The 19,167-nt window shown below is 33.3% G+C and overlaps 1 protein-coding gene across 1 annotated transcript in view; it reads right to left on the bottom strand.

The window, feature by feature from the left end:
• Positions 1–19,167, bottom strand: part of LOC108917070 — a 118,652-nt gene that overhangs the window by 78,779 nt on the left and 20,706 nt on the right. The gene's annotated exons all lie outside the window — the stretch shown is intronic.

Here is a 19,167-nt window from a genome sequence, read left to right as displayed (position 1 = left end):
TGATGGATAGGTTGAAGACCAAATGCCAATGTCAACCATAATGGTGCAGAGAATCCAGTCTCTTGGCCAGCCAAATCGCCAGATCTAAACCCCCTGGACTTCTACGTTTGGGGTTACCTATCTGAAAAGTAAAGTTTACTCTACTCCACCACAACTACTGCAGCGAATAGAAGAGGGGTGTAATGAATTAAAAGAAAACCACCACATGATATTAGTTAGGTAATTCCATTAATCATTAATAGAAATTGTCAGAAATGTATCGATGTGGATGGTTCGCATTTTGAACAATTGCTGTAAATACCTAACGTTGCTTGGTAAATGTATTTTTATTATTATTTTGATTTAAATTGTTCTTATTTGTAAAGATAATGCCTCCAGGGAAAACTAAAACACACCAGGAACACTACCTGACAAGTGATGTGGAAAGAATTTTGTTGATGTGCTTACAAATTGCACTTACTTTTATGCATAAACATAAATATTTTTGTAATATTATGATTGAAGTGTCTGCCACAAGGGGATTGTATTTGTATGAATAACTTGAAAATGGTGAACCTTAGGGAAAAAATTCAGGTCACATTTTTTACTTATGTAGTGCATTAGAATATAAATCCGTTACAATAACTTGTAAAAAATACAGTGGCGTAGGTTTTTTTATAAAAAAGGGGTGACCCCTCTCCAGTTGTACACCACTGGTTAAACCTTTAGAGCTCATATTTTAGGGAATGCAAGGCCTACTATCGTACATTATTTGTACCAAGTTTTATTGAGATCGGTTAATACATTCCTGATATATAAACAAAAAATATATTTTTTTTAACAACTTCAACACCCTGTATCTCTAAAACGAAGCCGTTCCAGACTTATGTTTATAAGGCAAACTCCTATTATTTTAAAGAGATCTATCTGTCCTGCATAAAATTCGGACCACCCTGTATAGCAAACTATATTATTTTTTGAATCTCTATCGATCCCTGAAGTTTTCGCATCGGAATCTGGACCACCCTGTATATTTCTATAAACATTTCAGGCAAAGAATCTAAAAAGATTAATTAGGTATTTCGCGAAACCCTAAACCTATGTTACAACAAAAATGTATTTTTTAAGACAAATAAATGAGATATCGACCTAAATAACTCGATGGTAAGTATTTCTAATAGAACGTCACGTCTCAAAAATTAAACTTACTGTTATTTTTTGAAGTAGCCTCGTACATGCAGAGTTAAAACGAAACGCGCTATGAAAAATATTACAGGAAAATTAAATGACACGGCACGGGATAATACGCTATTAAGTAAAATAATAGGAATCTTACAAGTCGGTAAAACTGTAACAGCCCTTGTTTATTTTTAATCCATAAATTATTCCATAGTTCTCGAAGTTGTAAACCGTTATTCCTAACCGGGGCGAATAAAAAGAACGGCACTAAACCAAACAAGAAGTAATAATTCCAACAACAGCGCCGGCGACCAATCAAGCCGAAGTTAAAGCCAACAAAGTAGTAATATCGAGAAGGACGTTTCCATTTTCCATATAAACTGCACATTGTAATTCCCCACTGGTCTCGGTAAATAGATCGCGCACAATAAATTGCGTTTCAAAGGTAATTGCCGTGTCAGTTGCAGGATGGCATTCAAGTCGAAGATTATTACTAGGAATGATATATTTTCCATTATTAATACGTCATCCGGTCTTTGAGTTGTCCTGCAATAATTAAAAGATTATTTATTTTGCCGATTCGAAATGGAAACGTCTATGCTGGAAATTTATGTCAAATATATGCAAAGGAATATCCGAGGCGCTGCGTCCAGTCGGCCATGAAACGGTCTAGGAGCAGTTCGGTGAAGAGATTTAGAGAAAATTCCTTATTCGTGTACCCGAATTCTATGAAAGATTCATTTGTAAAATTTCACAGGAGGCCCAGACCGGTAAGTAAGCACAATAACAACGTTCTGTTAGGATAAAAGCTTTCCTCATTTGCTCATAATACAAAATCCAGATGGACTACCTACTTCGGAAAATAGAATGAAGAACATAACTTGACCAACACGCTTGTTTGTGTTCAAATCATAGCCCTTCTACACTGGATCTTCTCCATACACCTGATTCCAACCTTATTTCAAAAATTATTTACGATCCTTCCATGATTGCTAATCTCAGGAATCTTTATTACCCCTTCCTGTTTAATATTTCCAAGAAAATTTTTACTCTCTCTCTTTAAAACTCATTGTTTCAATAACACAGTTATAATGTTTATATAAAAGTGAAAAATTCGAAGAAATACTTAAGAAATATGGTCAGCAACTTCAAGAGTCTAGTTTGTAATGAATCTGAGGCTACATTTCCACGATTTAGACCTCGATTACTTTCCAACCTTGGAGATTTTAGTGAAGAACAGAGCGAATGGTTCTATAAGGGCCTCAAAGAAATGGTAAAGCGATATCAAGGACGATAGAATGTAAATAATTCGCAAGTTTACAAATTCGGGTCAACTTTTGGACTCGAGCAGATGAGAACGATTCTTAATGTTGCAGAGTCGATCCAAAGTGTTTTTGTTACGTTTGTGAATGTTATATGCTCGGAAAACGTGGAAAAATCATGACAAATGCACTCAAAGATGCGTATTTGCAGTACCTACTTTGGTTTTGCTGTAGTAAACACTGCCAAGCCATGGGTAACGAAATTGTTTTGTAACGTAAAGCTGTACAAGTGGTCATGCACTTGGTGAAAATATGTACTTTTCATTTTCTGTGCCAACGTTATGGAGAGAACAGAAATATCATGTAGATGATTGCTACTTTTGAATGTCGTCGGTATAAATGCAAAGAAACTAGCAGGGTATGAATATCCGGACGTATCATCAGTGTCGAAGCCAGTTCCACGTACGGACAGTGATCCATTGCCAATTTGTCCAGGTATAAGCGCAAAAAATGCCCTAAGAACTTCGTCTTCATCACTGGCGAGCAATGAAAGCGATTTCGTTATGGAAGAAAAGCATTTACTTCCGCAAAGTGAACTGAGTGATTTAATTCGCGATTTGAATTTATCGAAACAAAAAGCAGAGTTGCTTGCATCACGGTTGCAAGAATGGAAACATCTTGACCATAAAACACAAGTCACTATATACAGAAATAAAAATCACGCGATTTTACCTTTCTTCAAAAAAGAAAATGACGTGTTTCTGCAATGACATCAAAGGTTTATTTGATGTGATGAATACAGCATATGATCAAAATGAATGGCGTTTGTTCTTAGATGGTTCTAAGTACTGTTTAAAGGCGGCTCTACTCCACATTGGAAATAAAAAACCATCGATTCCGATTGCTCACGCAGTACAAACTAAGGAATGCTACGACACAATGCGTACAATTTTGGCCAAGATAAAATACAATGAGCAATTGAGCATCAATGGAAAATTTGTGGCGATCTAAAGGTTGAGAAATAAATTAATTGTACTTAATTTCGAAATAGATATTAATTGATTTACATATTCATTACAGGTTATTGGTCTATTGGTTGAGATGCAATCTGGATTCACGAAATTCTGCTGTTTTTTATGTCTGTGGGACAGCCGTGCAGTTGATCATTATTATGTGAGAAAGGTGTGGCCGAGTCGTACCCATGTACACAATAAAATGTGTCCTCTATACCACTTGTGAACCCACAGGACGTTTTATTGCCACCTCCTCATATTAAAGTTGGCCTTATTTTGTCAAAGCGCTCAATCGGAAGGACCAGCTTTTCAGTACCTAATCAAGTTGTTTCCAAAAGTGTCATACGCAAAAATCAAAGAAGGAATATTTGTCTGACCTGATATTCGAAAACTAATGGCTGATGCAAAGTTTGCAAAATGTTTAACGCCTGATGAAGCAGCAGCATTGGCATCGTTTAAAAGTGTTGTTCACAACTTTCTCGGTAACCACAAATCACCGGATTACAAACAAGTTATCGACAATTGTTTGAAGAATTACCACAAGATTGGAGCTCGAATGTCTCTCAAGATACATTTTCTGCATTCACATCTCGGTTTTTTCCCACAAAACTTGAGCGACACGAGCGACGAGCAAGGAGAGTGGCTACATCAAGATATAGCAAAAATCGAAAGGCGATACCACGGATTTTGGGACGAAGGCATGATGAGCGACTACTGTTGGACCCTAAAGGGTGAAACAGATCCCAGCAATATAAAAGACACAGTTCAACCTCTGTTCATTTCTGATTTATACTTTTTAATTCAATAAATGGCCGTTAATGGTCAAAAATAGTAGAATAATGAATTTATTGAATATTTCGAAACCTAGAACCAATTTTAAAAAACGGGCTGCTGATTTGGATTCAGCCCCCGAATTTACCTTGTAAACAGCTTTTGGTTGCTCAGGTCCAAAACCGTGTATACTTGTGAGCTGGTATATGAAACGGGATATATCGGTAACTAAAGACAAAAAAAAGTTCATAATTTGAAAACAAAAGTGTAAGATACCCTAGAAACAAAGAGTAACCATAATCTCGTCCTTTATCGTCTAAATTAAGCGACTTCTGCGTCTATTTTCAACCTAAATATACAGCGTGTTAATAAACTTATGTCAAAAATTTAAAGGGGTGGAAAAAGGAGCAAAATCTAAGTTAACTTATGTCACAACTTTGTATCGGAAGTTTAAGGTCGTACAGAAAAAAGCTTATTAAAAATGTGTTTGAAACAGTTTTGGAACCGCTGAAATACATATATTTTATCGGGGCGAGTACTTACAAATAATTCTGTAACACTTTTTACGAGTTTGTAGGTTTCTTATGTAGCCCGACTGTATTCGAAAGTTAGTTTGTAATACATTGTTGTAGTGATTGCTGTGCTTTTCGAGAGTACATTTAATAGCTGGACTGTAGAAAATATACACGAAATACGTCGCGGCGCCTTTCAGCAACAGTTTTCAGTGGGCAGGTATCTTTAATGGCACTTTAATAGGATCTTTTAAATTGCCTAGACGTTTAGACGTTGCTTCATGTCTAGATTTTTTGCAAGATCACTTGCCGGAGTTATTGGAAGACGTGCCATCAAATGTCCGGCAAAATATGTGGTTACTGCATGACGGATCCTCCTGCCGCGGCAGCCTAGTTAGGTGCCTGAACCTCCCTGTTTAGACTTCTTTTTGTGGAGATATGTGAAAAGTGTTGTGTATTCCACGGAAGTTCGTGACAACGATCAACTGCGACATCGTATTACCAAGGCTGGTAATACGATTCTAGAGGACGTGGCAATGTTGCAACGCGTGCGAGCGAATTGGATACGTCGCGCTGAGGCTTGGGTGCAAGCAAATGGTGGATAGATCGAACATCTTCTACGAGCAGTTCTCAAAAGGTGGCTTCTTGCAATGTTGAGGTAAATCAGATATTAAAATTACATTTTACTCAACACAAATCCGTGTATTTACCCCTTTGTTACATAACGGACATGTGGTAAAAATATTTGTTCATTAACACCCTGTAGATTTTACAAGATACTGGCCGGTTGTGTGTGTTTTCAGCTGGTCAAAATACGTCGGAAATGATATGTCAGATCTTTGGGTTAGGACTTTTCATGTGCCTGATATTCTATTATTTTTTAAAATAGCCAACCTTAGGTATTAGGAGACAAACTTTAATTAAGAGATTGTTTTATCGATCAAAGTGAGTAGCACTACCGGAGTCTACACCTTCGCACTCATGTTTTTTTTTGTGTACCGGTGTTATCAAGAAAAACGCATTTCCCAAGATTTACCGATCACCCTGTACAGATGCCAATTAACGTCACTAGAGGTTGTTCGCCTCCGAATTTATTCCCTGGCTGATATGCAACATTCAGTTATTATAAAGCGGGCAATTTTTTCCCGATATTGTATTTTACTAAATGACGCATCATTTAGATCCTCAAATGAGAATAAGATGAAAGAAGCCTTATGAAAAATGTATCCTGTTATTTTCCCTTGACAAGGAAGACATCCGCGCATTCAACATTTTATGCCGCCGACAAAGTATACGGCGGTACTTATGAAAATCCAGGTATGCCGTGATTTTACAGCGACATTTATTATGATGTGCTGTTTGTTGTGGAAATATCCATCTTTATTACTGATTTCCTCGCCCCTGGATATTCTATTCCATTACTTATTCCGGTAGTCGCGGCAGATCCGCATAACTTGTCAATAAAGGAGCACGTGAAGGGGACCGGAAGGGGAACCTGTTTATTTTAAAATTACTACGTGCCTCAAATGTGACGTTGACGACGTATTGAACAAAAGAGAATCGTAAATGGCACAACCAGATCGCTATTCAAACTTTCCCCGATTCAGATTCCACTGTGTATATGTTATTAAAATTTTACTACTACAGAGTGTATTTAAGTTATGGGGCAGAAGTAACTTTATCTTAATTCAAGTTACTTCACTTTCGAGTAGTAATAGGATATTTAGGTCTTCAGATTGGACATTATACAGGGTGATTGGTGAACAAAAATGAAACCTCGTATTCTTTGGTGAATTTTAAAGGGAGTTTTTCCCATAAAGTTTTTATTTAGGACGCTTCGATAAAAAGATACAGGGTGTTAAAGAATATTTTTAATATTTTTAAATAATTTAAAATCTAGTAAGTGAAATAATTTGAAATTGGGCACATCGAAAACATTGTCCAACATTTGAGAGCTTTTCCTAAAATTTACATGCTCCATTGGCGGAGATACAGGGTATTGGTGGCATATTTTTCTAAATAAACGCCACTGCTTTACGGTAACAACCATGATATTTTCGGATTCGTCTTTCAATTTTCTACAAATTACTACTCTCTTATGTTTTTCGAAAAAAGCCTGATTTTCGAGTAAAACTTAAAAAAACTAACAGATAGGGTTATTTTTCAATTTTATTTAAATAAATATACAACACTGCACCGCTGTTTACATCTTTTAACACCGTCTGAATTAAGCCGACACGGCGCGAGGGCGAAGTCCTTGGCGCATTTGCCTGCCTTGCAAGTTAGAATCTAAAATCAGTCGGCAGCTGCCAGCTAGAAAAAACAGTCCAGTGTCCAGTCCAGCCCAGCTCTAGCAGAAGGAAGGTCACCCTTTGAAGTAAATAAGATTCCGCTTGTGAAAAGTATGCAGTCGCCACCGTTCACCGTAGAAGTTTGGCAGTTGAGCCGTACTAGAAGTGCAGTATACAACCAGCCATCGCAGCGAGCAGTGCAGTCCGTTACTAGCCCAAGGAAAAGAGCCGTCTGGTAAGAATTTTTACAAGTCCAGCTTGTGAAGACTGCGCAGCCGCCACCATTCATTGTAGAAGCCTGGAAATTAGGATGAGTTGGAAATTCAGTTTATCTCCACCCGTCGCACGTCGCAGCGAGGAGTCCAGTCCACCAACACCCGGAAGATCGCCGGAGTAAATTCCACGGATATCCAATGCGCAAGTCTCTCGAGTTGGTCGGAGACCCGACAAGGTGATTTTACTGCAGACTGCAGAGTGCAGAACTGCAGAGTTAATTTCGTTCTACCGCTACAACAGTGTAGACGTATCGAGGAGACGAAGTTGCCACTTAACACCATCTAACCCTTTAGAGTATTAGCGTAGGACTGTAAATAGTCACGTTTAATAAATGTGTTAAACATGGTGTTAAATGGGATGAGGTAAACTCCATTTTCCATCGAAAGTATTATCTTTGGGATTTGACAGAAACGACTAATGGCGTCATCAATTGGCGTATTTTTTCCAGAAACACTTAAATTTTTTCCTGTTGAAAAGCTCTATTTTTTCCAATAAAGTTTTATTAAACATTTTTCTGTATTACTCCCCATTTAAAAATTATAAGCAATATCGTCCTAAAGAGTCAAAAGAAATACCACCTAAAAATCACGATAATTAATTCTTTAATACAGTTAAAACAAAAGGTGATGATAACAATAACTAAACTTAAAAAATGAGGCAAACGCTTTTATACTACATACATATTACCTTCTAATCTCTATATGACCTCCTTTCATTTGAAGGCACATATACAATCTTCGTCTGACTCCTTTGTGGGCTGCGTTTATTAACATTTCGCTGTATAACTCATTACAAGCGTTTGTGATTTTTTCTTTCAAATAATTAATATCTCGAGAAGGTGTTTTGTAAACCTTATTTTTTAAAATTCCCCATAAAAAAGTCGAGGGGTGTTAGATCTGATTACTTCCCGGGCCACTGAATAGGTCCATTAAGCCCAATCCATTTTTCTGGGAAAGTGTTATCTAAATATTACTGCACAATCCTGGCCTTGTGGGGTGGAGCCCCGTCGTGCTGAAACCATAGGTTTCTCCTTAGCTGCAAAGGCACATTCTCCAGAAGTGCAGGAAATTCTTTTTGTAGGAAATTTAGGTAACTCACGCTGTTCAATGTATGTTCATAAAAATAAGGCCAATTAAATGCCTATCGATGATGCTGCACCATACATTTACTCCAAAATGGCCTTGGTTTTGGATTGAATTTACAATGTGGGGATTTTCAATGGACCAGTAGTGTTCGTTGCACCTGTTTGGCAAACCATTACTGACAAACCGACTTTCGTCCGTCCAAAGAACGTACCGAAAAAGGTTCTGATCATCAGTTTCTACATTTACTACAATTTGAGCCATAAAATTAAGTCTGTTTTCAATATGCCGCTCAAGCAAATACTCCAAATTGTAAATTTTGTAGTCATGATACCCATTGGTCTTTAAAATTCGTTAAACGGCTGATTTATCCAAATTCAATTCCCGGCTAGCTGTATTAACATTGTTTCTTACCCTTCGGTCAATTATTTGGTTTTTCCGAACAGAAAATGCATCTCCATTTCTAGGTTCTATGATCAGGAATGAAGCGCTCTGGATACCTTTCTCGATATAACTCTACAGCTCTTCTTGATTTTTTTTGTGACTCGCCGTAAATTAGCAACATATCAAATATTTCTGAATAAAAAAATATTTTGTAAGCACAAGAGTTATATGTTTGACGTTCGTATTGAGTAATAACAAGTATTTTGTAACATTTCTGCACTTTAAACAACGAACATTCAATTATTCTAAAACGACTACGATTTCTTTTGAGACTCTTTAGGACGATATTGGTTATTTATTTATTTATTTATTTATTTATTTATTTATTTATTTATTTATTTATTTATTTATTTATTTATTTATTTATTTATTTCACTACATATCCAACAGGCAAATGCCCAGTTATAGGATACAAAGTCAATGTAGTAGTACAACACACAACGCATTCGAAAATATATGTCAATAAATAGAATTAATAATACCTAATAAATGAACATGGCAATAACATAATATAATATACATACACAGAGAAAAATATACATTAGAATAGCAAAACTATGGTAGATATAGAATATATAAAATCATTACACATAAATAAATACCTAAAAATATCGATACATGTGCACGCACATTCACTTATACATATAGATAAACACGAATCTATAAAATAGTAAAAACAAAAATAAAGTATTAAAACTATAAATTAACAGTAAAGAATCCACTTTTTAATTTCATTAATAGTACAAGAAAATATATCTAACCTGTCCTCAACATTGCAATAGTTGACAATCATCTGATATAAAGGAGATGCTTTCATAATGTTAGTTCTTACAGTGGGTAACTTGAATATATTATTTTCACGAGAAGCAAGCCTAGGAACTTTGATCTGAATTTTGTTGAGTAACCAGGTGCAATCAATTAAGTTGTTTAATATTTTATGTAAAAAGACAATTTGATGTGTAGTTCTGCGTGTTTTTAAATCATTACAATGAAAGCGATCAAGTAGTGCATTATGTGGATATCCTCTTTCAGGATATATTCCGTCAAGCTTAAATGCGACAAATTTAAAAAAATTTCTTTGAACTTTTTCCAAAGATTCAATGTGTGCACTATAAAAAGGACTCCAGACAATTGATGCGTATTCCAATTTTGACCTAACAAAAGATTCATAAAGTAATTTCATAGTATGTATGCTGTGGAATCCTCGAGAAGAACGTATAATAATACCTAAAGATTTATAAGCAGATGATGCAACCATGTCAATGTGTTTTATAAAATTTAATTTCGCATCGAAAACAACACCAAGATCTTTTATGTACTGAGGCCTTTGCAACATAGAACTATCAATGTTATAGTTATATTTAATGGGGTTAATTTTACGTGTAAAAGACAGTACATTACATTTTTCTGCATTTAGAGGTAATTTATTTTGGTTGCACCAAACAGCTACCATATTTATTGCTTTTTGAAGTAGAGCACAATCAGATTCAGATGTAATTTCTGTGAATAATTTCAGATCATCAGCATACAACAAACAGTGTACCCAATTAACATTCGCAATTATGTCGTTAATAAACATTACGAACAATAACGGGCCCAAAATAGATCCTTGTGGTACACCCGATCTCTGCTGAAACTTTTCAGATTTATACCCCCGAAATTGAACAAATTGGTATCTATTCTGCAGATACGACTTTAACAAATTAATCATTGGTATGCTGAGATCAAACGCTGTTAATTTATCCAATAAAATTCCGTGGTCGAGTCTGTCGAACGCCTTAGAGAAATCAGTATACACAACATCCACTTGACTCTGACGGTCAAGCTTTTCAGCTATGTATTGACATTTTGTGACCAAGTTAGTAACCGTTGATCTGTTCTTCATGAAGCCATGTTGTTCAATCGATACTGTATTTGAAACCCGACTGTAAATGAAGTTATGAAGAATAATTTCAAAGACCTTGGCAAAATTACAGATAATACTAATAGGCCTATAATTGGTAAATTCAAGTTTTTCACCTTTTTTATAAATAGGGCATATTCTGGACAGTTTCCAAAGATCGGGAAATAAGATGAATTAAGGATTAAGTTAAAAATAAACGCAAGTGGTTCCGCCAGAGCAGTACCACAATCTTTAACCAAAAATGAAGGAACTAAGTCTGGGCCCATAGTCATAGTAGGTTTAATTCTTTTAATGGCATTAATAACATCAGTTTGACTAATGGAAATATTTGATGATGGTGATGGAAAGATAGAATTATTAATAATCATTACCGTAAAGGATTTGGAAAAATAGTCAGCAAAACTATTAGCTATCAATTGGGGATCGTCAATTAAGTCACCATTATATTTCAGTATCTGAGGAAGAGGTGCTAAATTAAATTGGGAATTAAAATAAGTCCAGAATTTCCTTGGATTTGATTTTATATTAAATTCAATATTGTGAAGATAGGCTTCATGTGCTAATCTAATATCAAATTTTATCTGTGATCTAAGACGTTTAAACGCATTCAAATCATCATCGTTATTAAACTTTTTATACATTCGCCAACAGGAGTGCTTTTGTTTAATATTATAAATAATATGACCATTGTACCAAGGAGGGTAGGATTTCGTTGTATGTTTTTTCATGGGAATATTATCATAAAATATGTCCTTCAACTTATTATTAAATGACTCGACTGCGTTATTTGGATCTCCATGCTCTCTAAGAAAGCGCCAATCAGTATTACCAATATCTTCATACAAAGTCGGAAAATTAGCTCTTTTAAAGTTAAAATCATTGGATGAATTAACAACGTTAATATCTTTAGGTTTGCTAATATCTACATTGACTAACAGTGCCGGATGATATACATCCTCATACAGAATGACTTCAGGTGCATTTTCAACGATACAACTTTTATTATATAGAATTAAGTCAAGTAACTTTTTTGATTATAATAAACTCGATTATATTATTCAAGGCCAGGGTTATAACTTTTAAACGGGAATTAATACAGAAAAATTTCTCTAATAAAAGTTTAATAGAAAAAATAGAGCTTTTTAACAGGAAAAAAATTTGGGTGTTTTTGGAAAAAATATAATCGTTTCTGTCAAATCCAAAAGATAATACTTTCTATTGAAAATGGAGCTTACCTCATCCCATTTAACACCGCATGTCCCAAATTTTATTTAAATTTTTTGTATCCTCACAGTAGACCCATACTGTCGAGTTTGAGACACCTATACATTTCTTAAATGTATATCTTTTAGCAAATATTCGGTTTTTACAACATCATTCCTCTTTCAGATGTAACGTTATCGTCAACTCTTTTTAAATAGTCATCCCTTATTTTCGTAGAAATAGATTTATTTTAACAGAGCCTCAAATATTGCTAAAAAAATTTTTTGTAAAAGCCTATGTGAATTATTGCAGGTAACCTGTGAACGTTACAAGTTAATTTATTTAATTATTATTTTTTTATTAAGACAATTGCTACAGGCGTCGGCGTAATCGGCCTACTCAGATGGAACCATTCCGGGAGAAACTACGCACCGTTTTGAGACGAGGGCAATCAATGGCTTCTACTTTATAGAATAAATTGTGTCCCTTTATGTACGCACTTCTTTTTATTTTATTACGGACGTGCGAATATCTTAGGTTCTCTTTTATCCCCTTTCATTTTCTGCCCCCCAGCGTATAGTTCGCAGCGGCGCTTTCTCGGTATACTGCCTAAAAATATTGAAACAAATGTGCCGACGTTCAAGGAATTTTTCAGACGATTTCAGAGGGACACTTGCGCTGAAATTTTCCACATTAAGGCAGGCGCTCACAGAATTATGTCTCCCCGAATCATAGTTAAGCTGTTAATATTTTCACAGTTTATTTTAGAAATTTAGGACACAGTGGTAACATGTGACGTGTTAATTGTGTTAACTCTTCACAACACGACAATTATACCAACGTGTTATGCTGATGTTTTGAATGCTCTGTATAAAGTGAAGTTATCTACTATAGCTTATACTAATTTCAGGTTCTAAATATAAAACAAAAAAGTTAATTTTATTTAAAATAATATAATTCTCGTAACATTGTTAACTCGACACATAATATTGCTACATTAACTTTAAGCTTGAGGTACATTACTAACATGTGACGTGTTAGCACAATGCGACACAGCGAGTTCATCTAGTGTTTTGTACTGTATTTTAAATGTATAAAATATACAGAAAAGTTACATAAAATTCGTATTTTCGTGTATTTTCTAATAAGTAGTCATTCTGAAAGTTCTTCCATGTTTGGAAAGCGTTTAATAAAAATACCACACACACTGACGGCTATCTGGGACTACTAGTTATTAATAATGTATGCTGTGTCATGTTTAAAGATTCATAACACATCACGTCGCAGCACGACACTTTAAATAAAGTGATCACGTTTTGACGTTTTACATGCAAGTTTTGAATATATACAGAAATTATTCGCTATGAACCTGTACGATATTTTACATATTTTTGTAACATCTCTTAACACGACATGTGTTAATAATGTACCATAACCTTAGCATACATTATAACAAGTGACATGTTAACACATCACGACACAGTGGTGTGTTAATATATTGCATATTTTTATGACATATTGATATTTTAAATATATTTAAATAGAACGAACAAGACCGTTACATAAATCTGTACCTTCGTATAATAAATAGTTCTTCTGAAAGTTGTTCCATATTTGGAATGCATTTAAAAAATATAACACTCTGACGGCTGTATAAGGCTGCCAGATATTAATAACAGGTACTGTGTCATGTTTAAAACTACACAATACATCACGCCAGTAATTAAGCTGATAGATAGATCAGAATAACGTTGTTCTGATGACTTATATTTATGTTTTTAATGATATGTACCACTATTTCCTTCTTATGTCGTGTTTACACGTGTTTTGAGCTTCTGGCGACACAACGCTCTTTAATAAAAATTGATATTAATTTAGTAGGTGTCATTACATGTTAACACATGACGTATTTATATTCCTCCTATTTAAACTGACACTATAGATGCATTTGTGTTAATTAAAACGGAATTTTCAAATATTAATGATTGAGACTGAAATTAGAATCATTATTCAGATCTTCCTAAAGAGGATATATTTAGCAGAATCAAGAAAATGTTTAGAATTACGTAGGTTGTAAAGTGCTAGATATAGACTAGTCTAGAAGTAAGTGTGCAGATAAATGGCTTTTAGCAAGAAGACTATAAAAGATTTATGACAGTTTTATATATATTTCGGGCATTACTAGCAATGCAAAAATAATGAGGCACTTTTTACGAGTCACTCGAGGAAGAAGTTTAGTCTGGCATTTGTTATTAATTTTTTGTACAGTTTTATACTGAGAAAATGTCGATGTATTTTTTAATTATAATGATATATGACTGAAGTAATAGTAATATCATTAATGGCAGTTATTTTGTATATTTTTTTAACCCTGGTTTAAATTTTTTAAGAAATAATTTGGGTGTAGGATGAAAAACACGAAATTATAGAGAAGCATATTTTTTGTATGGAGATTAGTTTTCCAGATGTCCATTATTCAGTGTCTCATTGTTCTTTTTTTTTTCTCTCTTAAAAGAACTCCTACCCTGCATTTTATTTTTTTAAAAGAAGGTCTCCATAAACTCAGAGATTGTCACGGGATAAATCGACACACCTTATTCACAGTTAGAAGTGAGAAGGGTGCTATAGACTCCAGAGGCTCCCATTTAATACCCAAGACTCCTATAAACTTATCCTCGACATATACGCCGAAATATCCTCCTTTTACATTTTTGGGATCTAAGCAAACGATCCACCACGAACTTTGGTCGTTCCCGCGTCGTTTTATTGTGCGTTTTTGTATAATAATCCAAAACGGCGACTTTTATACCTCCGGTAAACAGACCCCTTAAGTTGCCAGCCCCTTCAGCGTAATTGTAAAGTGTAAATTAATTATTCATTTTGAGGTGTACGTAAATTGCCACTTCCCAGTGCGTTTGTACTTGGAAGTATTAATTAAAATTAATTTCTTAAACGTTCATCCTAGATTTTTATTAGTTTAAAGTGCAAAAATACAGGGGGTGTCATACTATAATAATATAATAATAATAATATCTCTACTCCTCATTCTAACTACGAGAATTAGCCCAGAAGTGGAAGACTTGTGCGGGAGAGGAGGCGGCATATTATTATTAAGCAGGCCGCATTTGCGCCCAGGTACGACTTATGTTGGTAGGCCCTAACCACCATACAGTGCAGGAACGAAGGAAACCTGAAAAACCTCATTAATTAAGGGGGTGGTCAAATGCCAACCGGTGTCAATCTCTCACATTGACCCAAGCCAACATTCTTCCACCCTACCATACCTGCATAGAGGGTGCCAATACAAGCGTAGCTAATCTACGGTCTACCGGCCGCGGGATTCGAAACCCGGGTAGATAGCACACATCGATTTAAGTACTGACGCCTTAAACCGTGCGGCTATCGACCGATTAAATACTACCGATAGGTACTATGTCAGTATATGAAAAAAAAAAATTATTTGTGTGTGCGTTATCAATAGAAATATCAGTAAGGAAATATTTTAAGGTCTTCTAAAATGTAAAAGTTTAAATTATTATAGATATAAGAAGATAGTGGTTTTTAGAAATGTATTTATCCTAGTGGATTTTTTCTTAAAACTGTATAGAAATATACAGGGTGGGCCATTAGTGTGAGGAAGTAAAATAACTCCCTTGTTATTCATGATACAGAAAAAAGTTTATATAAAAGTTGTACAGAATCAAAAAACCTAAAGGACAAAATTAATTTGAAACACATAGGGCGATGAGTAAAAACGGATTTTCTGAGAAAATTCTATATATGACAATATAAACAGTTTAATATTTTAGGGCGGGGTTGCCAAGTTAGAAAATTCTTCGAATTTTGGAAAAAACATGACCTCGAAGTTGTATTAACTTTCAACTACTAACACTTTGAGCAAAAATATTTGACAGGGTTATAGGCAAAAAGACTCCTATATTAGCTAATATCTATATTTTATACAGGGCATTTTTTATAATACGATCATTTTAAGAAAGTTCAACTTGATTTTCTAAAATTTTTCAAATGGAACGCCCTGTATTTTATTGTTCTATTTTATTCACATATCAGCCCACTTCAACTTTTATTAAGTATGTTCTACACCTAAAGTTGTTAGTTTTTAAGATATAGCAACATTTCTGGAAAAACCTAATTTTTATTATTTTCGGTCGCACGAAATGGCTTTGGAAAAAACTGTCACATTATGTCAACCTGTCAGTTCATAATTTTTCATTCCATATTGAGTTAATTTTATTAGTTAATATTTATTTGCGGAATTTTATAAAATACCTAATTCTCAACTGATTGAACTGAAATTTTGCAAACACGTTTAATTTGGATGACAATGCATGGTTAGTTAAGTGACGTCATTCCAAATCAAATATGCTGCACTCCCAAGGAAAGCGGAGCAGTTATTTTTTATAAAAATAAAATGATGTCACTAAAATATTGTTTAAACCTATTTTATATATGAACTTATATCATTTTCATATACCTATCAATAAATAAATAAATACTTAAAACATTAGTGATTATTCCTTTACAAGTTTTTCTTAAATTAATAAAATATGAGTAAATAACAAAATATTAATGGAACACAACTTACCTATATTAGAACAAAAGTCGCCATGTGATGGATATATTTTCCACAGGCTTTTGTAACTTTTTTTCTAATGCCACTATAGTTTAGTTTCTTTAAGATTTGTTTATTTTAGTCGATAATTTAAATAAGACTAAAATAAAATCCCGAAAAATCTAACTAGCAGTATCCAGAATTTATTTCGTAAGTACATATTTCATATTTTGGAAATTTATGAATATTTTTTAAAATTTAACTTTTGAAGAAACAATACTAATGATGAACTTATCAGTTTGAAACGTCATTAATCTTTGACATTTTCTTTTTAATTAAGTATTACGTTTTTCTTTTACTTAACATTGATATTATGCTAATTCAAATGAAGTAAATAAATTTTTTCCAAAAATTCTCGTCTTATGAAGTTATACAGTGTGTCTACTTAAGTTGGAACCATATGGAAAACTTTTTAATTATTGGTTTTATGAAAAAAAGTTATTCATAAAAAGTGCAAATGCAACCTTCAGTTATCAAAATTTCCCAGTCATATACGAGATATATCAGAAATTATGAATTTTGCTCAAGAGTCAAGTACCTTTATTTTTGACAATTCAGAAGAATATTACAAAGAAAAGTTATTTTGAATTCAAAATTATTTTCAAATATGCAATTACAGTCATTTAGCATGAAGATTCAGGTTTTCTGATTATTTACGTTTGACATTTTAAATTATTTGTATTAATCTATCTTATCTGTTAAAAATATGATAACCTTTCCATTTGTTAATGTTTATGAACAATTATATAATGTATAATGTAAAACGTAAATAATCACAAAACCTGAATCTTCATGCTAAATAGCTGTAATTACATATTTGAAAATAGCTTTTAATTCAAAATAACTTTTCTTTATAACACTTTTCTGTATTGTCAAAAATAAGGGTATTTTACTCTTGACCAAAATTCATAATTTCTGATATACCTCATATATGACTGGGAAATTTTGATAACTGAAGGTTGCATTTTAGATTTTGGACCATGCAGAACTTTTTATGAAGAATAACTTTTTTTCATAAAACCAATAATAAAAGAGTTTTCCATATGGTTCCAACTTAAGTAGACACACTGTATATGCTCTTCGACATAAACACCTGTTGGAACTATTGGACAATTGATTGTATTTAAATAATTGGAACTGAAGATGATTTATAAAAATCGAAAAATTGCAATAAAAATATGGTTCCATATTCAAACAGTCGAACAAAAATGGTCCGAAGAAAGTGTTTCTATTTTCATATAACTGTTCAAATGTCCCTAGAAAATAATAAATTTATTTAATTTTATTTTATTCGCATTTATCAAAAAAATCTCAAAAACTTGCAGTTATTTTCGAATTCCCCTTGGAAAACTATCTCTTCTATCTCTGACAACTCCCAAAATAGTAAATTATCACACCATACTTGTCTAATTTTGAACACCCTGTAAGTAGGTATTGCAACAAAAGATATAGACGTTAAAGCTCTTTTCATGGCCTATTCGACGGCATTAAAGTTTAAAACAGTTTAGATTTTGATATACAGGGTGTTCAAAAGATAAAAAAAAGAAAATAGGAAACTGGTAGTAAGAAAAAAATCATATTAAAAGAGTAAGTTTCAAGCTTGTCTTTAGTATTAATAATTTTATTTCTAAATAAGAAATGTTAGAAACAAAAATAAAAGAATTGTTTTATTGTTACGAATAATTTGAAAAGTGGTTGGTGCCGTGACTTTTAAAAATATTATTTAGTTATGTTTCCAATATTTATTATTAAAAAATAAAATTATTAATGTTATGGTCGAACTCAAAATCTATTCCTATTTTTGTAAAGATAAAAATAAAAACTATTCTTAAAACAATTAAAATTTAAATAAAGTCCATATCCAGGTGATAATTTAGGTATTGTAAAAAGATAGAAAGAAAATTAAAACTGCTTATAGTTTTCCCTTTGGTGTTCTTATATTCAACTCACACTGTGTCTCATGAATAAAGTTACGGCAAAGAATTATAAAATATTTCTTTCCCCCACAAATATGTTTTTTTTCTCGGAAAAATAAGCGAATCTTTTTTGTAGAATTGACCGAGGGAATAAGAAAACTTTCACAAGTTTGGAAAAGCTTAAGAATATAAAAGTTAGGGAGAAAACTTTAAAACATCGCTAACTCTGTCGCCTTCTCTCATGTAACTCAAAATAACTAAAATAAGATTTTACTAGTTGTAAGATATTTTGTGAAATTTTACGTACACATATCGCAACGTAAATATTGCACGATTATTATCACACCCTGTACCCTGTCAAAAATATCCAAGGCATTTTAACTAAACGTTTTTTTAAGTTTGTGAAATAAATGAGATATAAATTTTAATTCTATAATACTCTGAACAACATATTCAGCAACAAATGATAATTTTTCTATTATAGCTGTTTTACATTGACAATTTATTGATGAATAAATTGACATGAATTTATTCACGAATTTATTGGTAAACAGTGTGGTTTTACACTGCTACAGACCTTGTCAAGTTTTTTGACGTATGAATCAGTTCTACCAATGAATCAAAGAAGCAAATAAATTTCAAAAATGTCACCTTTCCACTCATAATTGTAGTGATACAACAGCGGTACCGTTCTGACACATAT

Source organism: Anoplophora glabripennis, unplaced genomic scaffold, assembly GCF_000390285.2.
Source record: "Anoplophora glabripennis isolate ALB-LARVAE unplaced genomic scaffold, Agla_2.0 scaffold69, whole genome shotgun sequence".
NCBI lineage: Eukaryota > Metazoa > Arthropoda > Insecta > Coleoptera > Cerambycidae > Anoplophora > Anoplophora glabripennis.
This window is presented reverse-complemented; position numbering and strand designations above follow the sequence as displayed.